Raw genomic sequence first — 14680 nt, 5'->3', positions numbered from 1 at the left:
CTGAACACATCTCCTTGGACAAGGGAAACAAAATAAAAAATGAGTACATGGGACTACATCATGCTAAAAAGCTTCTGTACAGCAAAGGACACCATCAGCAGAACAAAAAGGCATCCTAAAGTATGGGAGAATATATTTGTAAATGACATATCCAACAAGGGGTTAACATCCAAAATATATAAAGAGCTCACAAGCCTCAACACCCAAAAAGCAAATAGCCCTATTAAAAAATGGGTGGAGGATATGAACAGACTGTTCTCCAAAGAAGAAATTCAGATGGCCAACAGGCACATGAAAAGAGGCTCCACATCGCTAATTATGCGGGAAATGCAAAGTTATCATCTCACAATGAGATATCATCTCACACCAGTTAGGATGGCCAGCATCCAGAAGACATGTAAAAACAAATGCTGGTGAGGTTGTGGAGAAAGGGGAACCCTCCTACACTGCTGGTGGGAATGTAAACTAGTTCAACCATGTGGAAAGCTGTATGGAGGTTCCTCAAAAAATTCAAAATAGAAATACCATTTGACCCAGGAATTCCACTTCTAGGAACTTACCCTAAGAATGCAGCAGCCCAGTTTCAAAAAGACAGATGCACCCCTATGTTTATTGCAGCACTATTTATAATAGTCAAGAAATAGAAGCAACCTAAGTGTCCATCAGTTGATGAATGGATAAAGAAGATGTGGTACATATACACAATGGAATACTATTCAGCCATAAGAAGAAAACAAATCCTACCATTTGCAACAACATGGATGAAGCTAGAGGGTATTATGCTCAGTGAAATAAGCCAGGCAGAGAAAGATAAGTACCAAATGATTTCACTCATCTGTGGAGCATAAGAACAAAGCAAAAACTGAAGGAACAAAACAGCAGCAGACTCACAGAACCCAAGAATGCAGTGACAGTTACCAAAGGGAAAGGGACTGGGGAGGATGGGTGGGAAGGGAGAGACAAGAGGATTAAGGGGCATTATGATTAGTGCACATAATATAGAGGTGGCACAGGGAAGGCAGTATAGCACAGAGAAGACAAGTAGTCATTCTATAGCATCTTACTACGCTGACGGACAGTGACTGTAATGGGGTATGTGGTGGAAACTTGATAATGGGGGGAATCTAGTAACCACAGTGTTGTTCATGTTATTGTATATTAATGATACCAAAATAAAAAGTAAAGTAAAAAAGAATGACTTGGAATGCTTGTGAAAAATTAAGATTTCTGAATCCTAAACCCAGGAAAAAGAAAAACTCACCAACCCAGAATTCTATATTCCAGAAAAAGTATGTTTTCTTTTAAACCTCTAAAAATGAAGTCAGGTAAAAACATTTTCAGGTAAACAATAACTTTGGGAATTCTTTGTGAAGAGATATATTCTTCAAAATATGCTACAGAAAGTTCTTCAGGCCAAAAACAAATGAGAATAAAAAGGATCTCCAAGAAGAATGAACACCACTGGAAATGGTAAATATAAGAGACTAGATATATTTTCTTCTCTTAATTTCATTAAAAAGCATATGTCTATTTAGTGCAAAAAGTAAAACAATGTATTGTGGTTTCTTAAAATACACAGCTGGAATCTATGTGACCACAAGAGCACAAGGGACTAGAACGGTAGGCAGCTGAAACTAGGCTATTGCAAGTTTCCTATATTTTATATTTCACATGATAGTACAATGTCAACTCTAAGTAGATTGTAACAAACTGAAGGTGCAGATTTTATTGCCCAGAGCAGCATATTCTCAAATGGTGGTCCCTGTCCAACAGCATTTGTGTCACTGGGGAGTTTGTGGGAAATGTACATTCTGGCGCCCCACCTCCAACCTACTGAACCAGAGCCCTGGGATGGGGCCCAGTGGTTTGTTTTAACAAGCCTTCCAGATGGTTCAGAGCCACATAAAGTTTGAGAATCACTTCCCTAGAGCAACCAGTTAAAAAATAGTGCAAAAACACATTGTGGAAAAGCCAACAGAATAATTACAATGGAATATTAAAAAGTAATTTACTCAAAAAAAAGGCAAGAAGGGAAGAACAGGGGAAAAACAGAGAACAAGAAAAAGAAATAAGAGACGCATAGCCCATTAGTTCTGCAAAATGGCAGAATTAATCCAACCCTATCAATAATTTCATGAAGTATAAATAGACTAAAAAGGCAAATTGATTAAATTTGCCTTTAATTAAAGGCAAAGATTTGCAGAGTGAAAAAAAAAAGCAAGGCCCAACTATATTCTTTTTACAAAAGACTGACTTTAAATACAAAGGTGCAAACAAATTGAAAGGAGAGGATTAAAATAGATATGCCACGCAAACACTACATATATAACAGCTGAAGTGTCTATATCAGTATATGACAAAATAGGCTTCAAGATAAGGAGACTACCAGAAATAAAGAGATATATTTCATAATGATAGAAGGTCCAACATCACAAATACTTGACAATCATATGTGTGTGCACCTAATACTATTTTGAAATGCATGAAACAAAAATTGTAAGAACTAAAGAGAAAAACAGACAAATCCACAAACATGGTTAGATAATAACTCTCCCTTCTCATTAATTGGCAGAACAAGATGGAAGTACCAGTAAGGAAATGGAAGATCTGAATGACATCACCACGTCCTTGCCCTAACTGACATTGAGAGAACACGACACCCAACAACTGTAGAATACACAGCACATGCACCTTCATATGCTGGGCCATAAAGCAAGAATGGGTAAATTTCAAAACATCAAATCTGACAGAATCTCTTTAATGAATGGTGCTGGAACAACTGGACATCCACATGCAAAAAAAATGAATGTAGATATAGATCTTATACCCTCTGCCACAAAATTAACTCAAAATGGATCATAGACCTAAATGTAAAATTTAAAAAAAACATTAAAACCCCTACAAGATAACACAGGAGAAAACCTCAATGACCTTGGGTATGGTTATGCCTTTTTAGCTACAGCACCAAAGATGTGATCCATCCAAGAAAGAAAAAATTGATAAGTGGACTTCATGAGAATCAAAGAATTAGAAAAGCCCAAGATTCAGAAAAAATTTGCAAAGACATATCTGATAAAAGGACTGCTATCCAAAATATTCAAAGAACTCTTAAAATTCAACAATAAGAAAACAAACAACCTGATTTTTAAAAAAACGGGCCAAAGACATTAACAGAGAAACGTCAAAGAAGATAAACAGATGCAAATGAGCATATTAAAAGATGTTCCACATCACATAAGCAAATTACAATTACAACAGTGAGGGCCAGTACACAGCCAAAACCTGGATGACTGACAACACCAAATACTAGCAAGGATGTGGGGCAACAGGAACTCTCATTCATTGCTGGTGGGAACGCAAAACGGCACAGCCACTTGGGAAGAGAGTTCGGCAGTTTCTTACAAAACTAAACATACTGTTACATAAGAGCCAACAATTGTGCTCCTTGATATTTACCCAAAGGAGTTGAAAAATTACATCCACACAAAACCTGCACACAGATGTTCATGGCATTTTTACTCATACTTTCCAAAACTTGGAAACAACCAAGATGTCCTTCAGCAGGCGAATGGATAACTAAACTGTAGGACATCCAGATACTCAAATATTATTCAGCACTAGAAGAAATGACCTATCAAGCTATGAAGAGACATAGAGGAACTTTAATTACATATTACTAAGTAAAAGAAGACAATCTGAAAACGCTACATACTGTTTGATTTTAACCATGTGACATTCTAGAAAAGGCAAAACTATGGAGACAATGAAAAGATCAGTAGTTTCTCAGGGTTGAGTTTGGGCATGGGGGAAAGATGGGTAGGCAGAGCACAGAGGAAACAAACAGATACGCTCAGGCTAGAAGGGATGCAGAAATGGTCAGGTGGGTCAGAGGGTCCCAAACAGGACACTAGATGAAATAGATCATGGCCAGATCCTCTGATCAGCCATGGACCCAAGGACCCACCTCTACCCTATTGAGAAGAACTGACAGTGCTAGACCCGTAATTGCCTGTTATTAGTTATAACTTACGGTGTTCATTTATCCTGCAGGTAACACGGTTCCATTCTTCTCATTGGTCTTTACCAAGACCTGAGTTATATTCAGGCATTGCTAAGAGATGTTCCTGAACAGGGTAAACCTAAGCCAGACTTGAATCCCCACCTGGGTGCCAAACTTGAGTGAGAACAGGTAAGCAGACTGTTTACAGGATGACCCTGGACCAGGGCTGTGTTTCTTTCTGCGTGTGCCTCCCTGACATGGGCATGCTGTCAGACCCATCAGCAATCTGAGGTCCTGCTGACTCTGCTGTCTGGCAGGCCAGCAGCAGCAGGCAGTGGTGCCGAAATGACAGATGACTCCATCAGCAAGAATGCAGCAGGTAGTCCTATGTCATCACGCAGCGCCGCTCTGTCTCCAAGCACTGCCACTTACTCTGCTCTGAAGGAAACAGGACTCCTCTCACGGCACTGGAGATAAGGGCGACACACCCTAGCTCCAGCTTACACAGTAACTGGTACAACCCCAGCATTATCCTAAGCTCTCTGCTTCAACATTTCAAATGCTTTTACGTCCTCATGGTATTGCTGAGATCTAAAACAAAGGTAAAAGTTAATACACAGGTCTTGATGGGGATGTGGGCAAAGGATTAAGAAAATTGTTCTTCTCTGTGTAAGAATTTGACCTGTGGGTAACTTCCAGGCTCTGTTCCCCTGGAGACAGATAAAGACTTAGAATACATAACCGTGTCACTAGGCACCATCGTTGGGGGTAGGAACAACCTGGATAACAGCAGTAGGACCTGACAGCTGGTCCTGTGAGCATGTATGTGAACCCCCAAGGAAGCCACATCCTTGGGCTTCCCTCCGTGTGGTGTTCCTGCTGGAGCAAGCCCCTGCTGAGCACCCTGGAATCTACCTCAGTGGCTCCTTGGGGATGAAGCTCCTGAGGCAGGCAGCCCCACACCAGCCAGTGCACCTCGTCTCTTTACACCTGAGCCATCACCTGGGGCAGAGACCTGCTCCTGAGGAAGAGCAAGTCGACCTTTGCACTCCACTGAGAGGAAGACCTGATGCCGCCTGGCCAGCACCCCGGCCCCTGCACCGCACCCTCTGAGCAGGCTGATGCCAAGGCGGCCTAGGAAGGCCTTGCCAGTCTGAGTATTTATCTGGCTCCACAAACACACCCTGGTGGCTGTTGTATCAAAGGCATTAAACTATCCAGTCTATATCAAATAGGCACTCACACACAACTCGTGGCTATTAATCCACTGGTGGTTTCTAGTAGTCCATCCATTAAAAAAAAAAAGTGATTGATTGCCAGTAAACACACACCAAAAATAACTAAGCAACTAAGCTCTCAAGGAGCTTAAATATGTGACTGGGCCTAAATGTACAAGAAAATTCAACTCAGAAATATTCCACAGGATTGTGCTGAAGACTCAATGTGTGCCTGGACCTTCAAAGAGGTGTGAATGTCAGCCTGTTTATCTGAAGCTCAAACTTTAAATCTAAGCAGGGAGGAAGGTATGAAATGTATCCCATAGGTCATCTCCAAGCACCAAAACACTGCAAAATTGAGCTATGGTGGCCCACTCCCTACATTTCATTTCTGCTGGTGTTTCATTTCAGTCTCATAAAGTGGTGGAAAGAGCCTGGCAAGGAATCAGAGGGCTGGGCCCAAACACACTTACCTGCCCGGGCAAGCACTGCACTTTGTGTGTCTGACACAGCCTCCTCCAATTAATATTTGTTAAATGAGAAATGAATGAACCTTTCTGAACCCTTAGCTTCTTCCTCTGAAGAATGAAAATATCTACCTCATCTACCTTTGAGAACTGTTTTCAAATAAGATAATGTACATAAAGCTATTCATAAACTCCAGAGCATGGAACAATGAATATAAAGACAGTATTAACAGCCTTTTGCTTCCATTATTGAATAATATGAGAAAGGTACATCTTTAGACAGGTCCCAAGACTAACAATCCACCTAGTTCTCCAGTAGGGAAGGAGTTAGAGCTCCCTGTCAGGCACAACCATGGGGACCTGGGCTCAGTACAAGCAGATTCTCTGCCTTAATATTATTTTTGCCTACTGAGTACATGAAGCTGTGTAGGTTCTTTTCAAAGCCACCTTCCTAACTAGGTCTGCAATACCTCTGTAAGGCTTAGCCTTCTTCACTCAGCACAATTGAGAACATATGTCAGTGTCACTCCTTACACTATGCTAAATTGCATGGATATTGGCTATTGTAGGATGGCTATTATAGGATATTAATTTTTAATTACATGCAGAAACGTTTACAGCAGTATCACACCCATAGAGTTGTAACTTTGCAGAGATGATTTCTTAGTAAGGGAAGAGTTTTCTTTAAAATCATTCACTGAGTTAGGGAATTAACATTCAATTTAACAAAATTTCACTGAAAACCTGCTAACTACAAGGCACTTTACTGCGTGCTGTTCTGCTGCTGTGCTGGGTGCTGGGCACGGGAAGAGGCAGCAGGGATGTTTCTCTCCTCAAGGGTCTTTTCCCGAGAAACCATCGGCAGAATAGTCTCCATGCATAGTAATTGTATGAATAACACAACACTCGGGAAATTTACTATTATTAATGCGAATCAAGAAAAGCAACTTCCAGGCTGAGCCCTGAAGAACAAGATGGAGAAAGCAAAATCCAAATAAAAAGACAGCGTGCAGACATTCAGATATAAAGCTGCAAAATGTGCTGATGGAGCTGTGCAGGATGGGCATGTAGCTGTGCGTCCAAACGGGTGGGAGGTAAGGGTAGAAAGTGAGTGTGCAGTCTGAGTGAGGTGTGGCACAACAGAGGGACCGGGGGTTGTCAGGAGTGGAGGGACGTGGCAAGGCTACTTCAGCCACTGAGCCCCACAGCCCTGAAGGGGAGAAGAGGAAGCTGCAGCCAGAGTCAGCTCATCACCTTTCTGACTGAAATCTTCCCACTGCCCAGATCCCTTCCTTTTAGGTCCCCCTTGAATGTCACAGCCCCGGGGCACCCTCCCTGACCCCTCAGCCTGGCCCACTTGCGGCTCAGGCACCCCTCAGGCACCCTCTTCTGCAGTGCTCACCACACCTGTGACTGTGTGCCCAGTCCCTCGTCCTGCAGGGACCCACAGCAGGTCCTGTGGCAGCAGGGTCTACGTGTGCTCTGCACACTGTGTCTCCAGGGTCTCACACACCTGTAGACACTCAACAAACCCTTGTTGAGTGAATGAATGAATGAATGAATGAATCATCCAATGAAAAGGTGACAAGGGCCTGAATAATGTCATGGAGAACAGAGCCTAAAGATACATGAGAAAACAGCAGAAAGAATCAGTGTGCCGGCTGATCTAGGGAGGGAGAGGCTGGCTCAGGCCCATGCGGCCTGGAGCCAGTGGCCTGGAGAGCATCTGGGCCATTCCCTGAGACACAGAACTCAAAGGAAGGGCGGACTTAGAATGCTCAAACAACTTTTCTTACAGTGTTTATTCATCACCATGCCTTTCCTTTCTCCCTTCCCTCCTTTCCTTGCTGTGTAATGAAATTTAGTATTAAAAATCATCGTTTAAAGTCTTTACTTCCCTGCTTACTCATTCATAGCTGGAAAACTAGCACACAAAGGACCAATTAAGTCAAAGTCTTCACTATCCATTTGTCACGGGGGATTATTTGCCCTGTTCAAGTAGCAAATGATGGCTTCCCTGTTAGTAATGACCTGTTGAAAGGACATTAGTTTGGTGCCACCCAAATGCATGGGTGTTAGTTACGGAGTGATGAATGCTAAGTTGCTTATGTCACACCAGCTGGGGCACAAACAAGTCAAAGTCATAATCCAGGTCATCAACTTTAAAACCCAGATGCATGTTGATCCTTCCAGTTGCTGAAGTAAGATTATGTGGTTGATTCTCCTCATAGTCATGCAAAGTCTTTGTTAAATATTAGAAAGAGAAACGGTAGGACACAATATTGTTTCCTCAGTTAAGACAAAGGATTCCATCTGCCTAGGCTTCTTTCAGCTGCAGAGCTTGTCTAAGGAGATGAAGTCGCTCAGAGTCTGGGTCAAAGTCTTACCGCGGGGCCCAGACAGGGCCAGTCCCCTGAGCCAAAGCTGGAAGCTGAGTCAGACTGCAAATAACTGGCTCGGCTCTCAGCTCTTTTCTGGAATGAGGGTCCAACCATTTAGTAGATGAATAACTGTGTCCAAACCTTCTTATCTCTTCAAAAAATTAGTGCTTTGAAAAACCCAGAGCTGCCAGTGTGGAGCAGGGAAGCTGATGGGAAAGCTCTAAGTAACCTCTCTCCAGATCTGCTTGCACCCTACTCTGCTGATATACTCTAAGAATATGAAACCCCCAAAACACCTAGCCCACCACAATATAGAAATTATAAGTAAGAAACACTGTCTGTGGAGGCCAGGGCTGCCTTTGACACAAACATCAGTGTGAGAAGAGACAGAGCAAAGAATAATTTGGGAGGCTCAAAGTCCAATGGGCTAGAGCTGAACATTGCCAGCAGGGTCAGCCTCATTCATTCATTCCCACTCTATTCATTCGTGCAGTGTGGGCCCGGTCCTGTGTTACACCTGGAACATGGTGAGTGTCCCACTATTTGTTGAATGAATGAAAAAGAAAATGACTACAGGGAGCCATGTCATGTAATAAAGAACACATTTCTTCAAAGAACAAACTGTCTAAACATTTTAATATTTTGTTTGTAAGTAAATGCTGTTACAGAATACTATTCTGTTAATTAATGTAAGATTATAAGCTAAAGAACCAAAGAGCTTGAATTATTTTTTTAATTGATAGAATTTACTTTTTAGAGTAGTTTCGGGTTTATAGAAAAATTGAGCAGAAAGTATAGAAGTTCTCTTACACCCTCCTCCCCCTACACACGCAGTTTCCCCTTTTACTAACATCTTGCATTAGGGAGGTATATTGGTTGCAGTCAGTGAACTTACACTGACACATCTTTATCACCCAAAGTCTATAGTTCACATTAGAGTTCACCTTGGTGTTGTACAACCTATGGGTTTAAATGTATAATGTCAAGTATCCACCGTTACAGTATCCCACAGAATAGTTTCACTGCCCTAAGAATCTTCTGTATTCTACCTGTTCATCCCTTTCTCTCCCCAAATCCTGGCAACCACTGATCCTTTTAATGTCTCTGTAGTTTTGCCTTTTCCAGAATGTCCAGCAATGGTTGGAATCATACAATATGTAGCCTGTTCAGACTGGTTCCTTTCACTTAATAGTATGTATTTAAGTTTCTTCCATGGCTCTTAGTGGCTTGATAGCTCATTTCTTTTGAGCACGAAATAATATTCCCTTGCCTGGATGTGCCACAGTTTATTTATCTATTCACCTACCGAAGGATATCTCGGCTTCCAAGTTTGGGCAATGATGAGTAAAGCTGCTATAAACACTCATGTGCCAGTTTTATGTGGACATAAGTTTTCAAATCCTTATTCAAATCCTTATTTGAGCACAATTGCCAGATTTTGTGGTAAAAGTAGGTCTGGGTTTGTAAGAAATTGCCAAACTGTATTCTAAAGTGTCTTTACTATTCTACACTCCCACCAGCAATGAATGAGAGTTCTTGTTCCACATCCTCACCAGCATTTGGTCCTTTCATTATTTTGCATTTTGGCCAATCTAATAGGTGTATAGTGGTATCTCATTATTGTTTTAATTTGCATTTCCCTATTGGCATAGTATATGGGCATCTTTTCATATGCTTATTTACCATCTGTATATCCTCTTTGGTTAGGTCTTTTGCCCCTTCATAAAATTGTTTTTGTTATGTCTTAAAAAGTAGTTTGTTTTCTTATTGTTGAGTTTTAAGAGTCCTTTATGTTTGGGGTACAAGACCTTTATAATAAACGTGTTTTACAAATATTTACTCCTAATCTGTGACTTGTCTTTTTAGTCTCTGAACTGCCTTTTGCAGAGCAGAAGTTTTTACTTTTAATGAAATCCAATTTATTGATTTTTTTCTTTCATGGGTCATGTTTTTGGTGTTATATCTAAAAAGTCATTACCAAACCTAAGATCACCTGTAGATTATCTCTTTTGCTATCCTCTAAACATTTTATCATTCTGCACTTTACATGTAGGTGTATAATCCATTTTGAGTTAATTTTTGTGGAATGTATAAAAACCATGTCTAGATTTTTTTGTCTGCGCATGGATGTCCTGTCATTCCAGCACCACTTATGAAAAGCATCCTTTCTCCATGGAATTGCCTTTGCTCCTTCATCAAAGATGAATTTGCTATATTTCTATAGGTCTGTTTCTGGGCTCTCTATTCTTCCATTCATCTTTATTCTTTCATCATTACCACACTGTCCTGATTACTATAGCTTTAAAGTCAGCCTTGAAGTTGGAAAGTGTCAGTCCTCCAACTTTTTTCTTCTTGAGTATTGTCTTGTCTATTCTAAGTCTTGTGCCTTTCTGCTTATGAAGTTTTTGATATAAACTTTATAATCATCACAAATTAACTTGATGAGATTTTGATTGATATAGCTTTAAATCTCGAGACCAAGTTGGGAAGAAAAACTGACATCTTAACATGTTGCATCTTCTATCCAAGAACATTGCTGTGGGTTTGATTAGGTCCCCCATATATACTTGCAAATATGATCTTATTTGGAAATAGGGTTTTGCAGATGAAATTAATTAAAATGAGGTCATTCTGCATGGGTGCTAAATCCAGTATAACCAGTGTCCTTCTAGGAAGAGGAGAGACTAGTCACTGAGGAAACAGGGACCCGCAGAGAGAGGGCCACGTGGTGACAGAGGCAGAGGCTGGAGTGGTGTAGTGGCAAGCTGAGGGACGCCGAGAATTACTAGGCACCCCCAGAAGCTAGGAAGAGGTAAGGAAGGATTCTTCCTTAGAGCTTTCAGAAGGAGTACAGCCTTTCCAAAAATTTAATGTTGAACTTCTAGCCTCCAGAAATGAGAGGAAAAATTCTGTTGTTTTACCCACTCAATTTGTGATAATTTGTTATGACAGCCCCAGAAAACTAATACAAACATGAAATATCTCCCTGTTTATTTAGATCTTCTGTGATTTCTTTCATTAGAGTTTTGTGATTTTTCTCATGTAGATCTTGTATATTTTGCTAGATTTATACAACTTTTTTGGTGCTAATATAAATGGTGCTGTGTTTTTAATTTCAAATTCCAATTGTTCATTGCTGGTGAAAGGGAAACAACTGACTTTTGCATATTAATATTTTATCCTGCAACCTTACTATAATCACTTATTAGTTCCAAGATAATTTGTGTTGAATCTTACAGAATTTTTGCATAAATGATCATATCATGTATGAACTAAGACAGTTCTACCTCTCCCTTCACAATCTGTATACCTTTTATTTCCCTTTTTTGTCTTACTACCTTAGCTAGGCCCTCCAGTACTCGGTTGGCTTTCCTACCAACACAGCGACAGGGGCATCCTTGCCCTCTTCCTGATCTCAGGGGGAAGGCATTCGGTTTCTTATCAGTATGAGAGCCTAAACTCTAAGTTCTTCATAGATGTTCTCTATCAAGTTGAGGAAATTCCTCTCTAGTTTGTTGAAAGTTCTTATAATGAATAGGTGTTTGATTTTGGCAAATACTTTTTCTGCATCTAGATACAGTCATATGATCTTTCTTCTTTAGCCTGGTGATTTGGGGTATTACATTAATTGATTTTTTTTCTTTTTGCTATCATTAATCTACAATTACATGAGGAACATTATGTTTACTTCCCCCTTCACCAAGTCCCCCCCACATTCCCCATTAGTCACTGTCCAACAGCGTAGTGAGATGCTGTAAAATCACTACTTGTCTTCTCTGTGTTGCACAGCCCTTCTCATGCCCCCCCCCCACATTATACTTGCCAATCGTAAGGCCCCCTTTCTTCTTCCCCCACCTTCTCCCTCCCTTCCCACCCATCCTCCCCAGTCCCTTTCCCTTTGGTAACCGTTAGTCCCTTCTTAGATTCTGTGATTCTGCTGCTGTCTTGTTCCTTCAGTTTTTCCTTTGTTCTTATACTCCACATATGAGTGAAACCATTTGGTACTTGTCTTTGTCCGCTTGGCTTATTTCACTGAGCATAATACCCTCTAGCTCCATCCATGTTGTTGCAAATGGTAGGATTTGTTTTCTTCTAATGGCTGAAAAATATTCCATTGTGTATATGTACCACATCTTCTTTATCCATTCATCTACTGATGGACACTTAGGTTGCTTCCATTTTTTGGCTATTGTAAATAGTGCAGCAATAAATATTAGGGGTGCATCTGTCTTTTTCAAATTGGGCTGCTGCATTCTTAGGGTAAATTCCTAGAAGTGGGATTCCTGGGTCAAATGGTACTTCTATTTTGAGCATTTTGAGGAACCTCCATACTGCTTTACACAATGGTTGAACTAATTTACATTCCCACCAACAGTGTAAGAGCGTTCCCATTTCTCCACAACCTCGCCAACATTTGTTGTTGTTTGTCTTTTGGATGGTGGCGATCCTTACTAGTGTGAGGTGATATCTCATTGTGGTTTTAATTTGCATTTCTCTGATGACTAGCAATGTGGAGCATCTTTTCATGTGTCTGTTGGCCATCTGAATTTCTTCTTTGGAGAGCTGTCTGTTCAGCTTCTCTGCCCATTTTTTAATTGGGTTGTTTGCTTTTTGTTTGTTGAGGTGTGTGAGCACTTTATAATTTTGGATGCATTAATTGATTTTTGAAATGTTGAACTAGTCTTTCCTTTGGACAAATTTCACTTTGTTGTGTTGTATAATAATTTTTATACATTGTTGGATTTGATTTGCTAATATTTGTTAAAGGTTTTTACATCTATGTTCATAAGACATATTGGTCTGTAGTTTTCCTTTTTTGTCTTTGTCAGATTTGGATGTAAAGGTAATTTAGTTTCAAATGAGTTATGACATATTCCCTCTGTTTCTGGAAGAGATTGTGGAGAATGATCTCAATTCTTCCTTAAATATTTGTTAGACTTCACCAATGATACCATCTGGGCCTGGTGCTTTCTGTGTTGGAAGCTTATTAATTATGTTGATGCAAGTTCTTTAATAGATTTAGGCTTATTCAGATGAACTATTTCTCTTTATGTGAGTTTAAGGAGATTGTGTCTTTCAAGGAATTGGTCCATTTCATCTAAATGATCAAATTTGTGGGCATAGCATTGCTCATAATTTATTTTTATTATCTTTCTAATGTTTATGGACTCAGTAGTGATTACCTACTCTTTCATGTCTGGTATTAGTAATTTGTGTCTTCTCTTTTTCCTTAGTTATTTGTTTTCTTCTGTTTGCGTTAAGTTTATGGCCCTCTTCTTTTTCTAGTTTCCTAAGGTAGAAGCATGGATTATTGATTTTAGATTTCTTTTTTTCTAATGTATGTATTCAATGATGTAAATTGTCCTCTAGTTACAGTTTTCACTGTGGCACCAAATTTTAATAAGTTGTGTTTTCATTTTTATTTATTTCAAAATACTTTTACATTTATCTTGAGATTTCTTTGACCTATGTTATTTAGATATGTTGTTTAATCTACAAATCACTTTGGCATTTTCCAGCTGTTTTTCTGTTATTAGTTTCTAACTTAACTCTACTGTACTTTAAGAGCATACTTCATGTGATTTTTATCCTTTAAATTTGTTAAAGTGTAACTCATGTGATGTATTTTGGTGAATGTTCCATGTGAGCTTGAGAAGAATGTGCATTCTGCTGTTGTTCTGTAGATATTGATTAGATCCAATTGATTGATGGTGTTGAATTCATTTATGCCCGTAATGATTTTTTGTCTGATGGATTTGTCCATTCTTGATAAAGGAGTGTTGAAGTCACCAGCTATGATAGTGGTGGGTCCATCTATTTTTCCTTGCAGTTCCATTAGTTTTTGCTTCACATAGTTTGATGTTCCATTATTAGGTACATACATGTTAAAAATTGTTACGTCTCTGAGAGAATTGTCCCCTTATCATTATGTAATGGCCCTCTTTACCCCTGATAATTTTTCCTTGGTCTGAAGTCTTTGTCTGAAATTAATATAACTATTTCAGTTTCCTTTTGATTACTGTTAGCATGGTATGTCTTTCTCCATCCCTTTACTTTTAAAATCAAAAGCAAATATCTGTTTCTTTATGTTTAAGTGGATTTCTTATAGAAAACTTGTTTTTTGATCCATTCTGATAGTCTCTGTCTTTTAGTTGGTATATTTAGATAATTTTCATTTAAATTGATTATTAAAAGAGTTGATTTAATACCTATATCTGTCTACCATATTTGTAAATATTTTCTATTCATGGCCCTTGTTTTTTTTGTTGTTGTTGTTGGGTGTTTTTGATCTTCCATTCTTTTTCTGTCTTATCTGGTTTTAATTGAGCGTTTTATAGGATTCCATTTTTTTCTCCTCTCTTAGCATATCAGTTATAGTTCCTTTCTTCTTTGCTTTAGTGGTTGTTCCTTAGTTTGCAATATACATTTTTAGCTACTTTCAAATAACCCTATAACACTTCGTGGGTAGTGCAGGTATTTGATAACAAAGTATTACTAATTCCTCCCTCCTGTCCCTTATAACATTGCTGTCATACAATTTCACTTACCCATTTGCTATAATAACTGAATACATCATTGCAATTATTCATTAGACTATATTCTACCTTCATTTAT

This window comes from Manis javanica, chromosome 1, assembly GCF_040802235.1.
Source record: "Manis javanica isolate MJ-LG chromosome 1, MJ_LKY, whole genome shotgun sequence".
Lineage (NCBI taxonomy): Eukaryota > Metazoa > Chordata > Mammalia > Pholidota > Manidae > Manis > Manis javanica.
Note: the sequence above shows the minus strand (reverse complement) of the source record.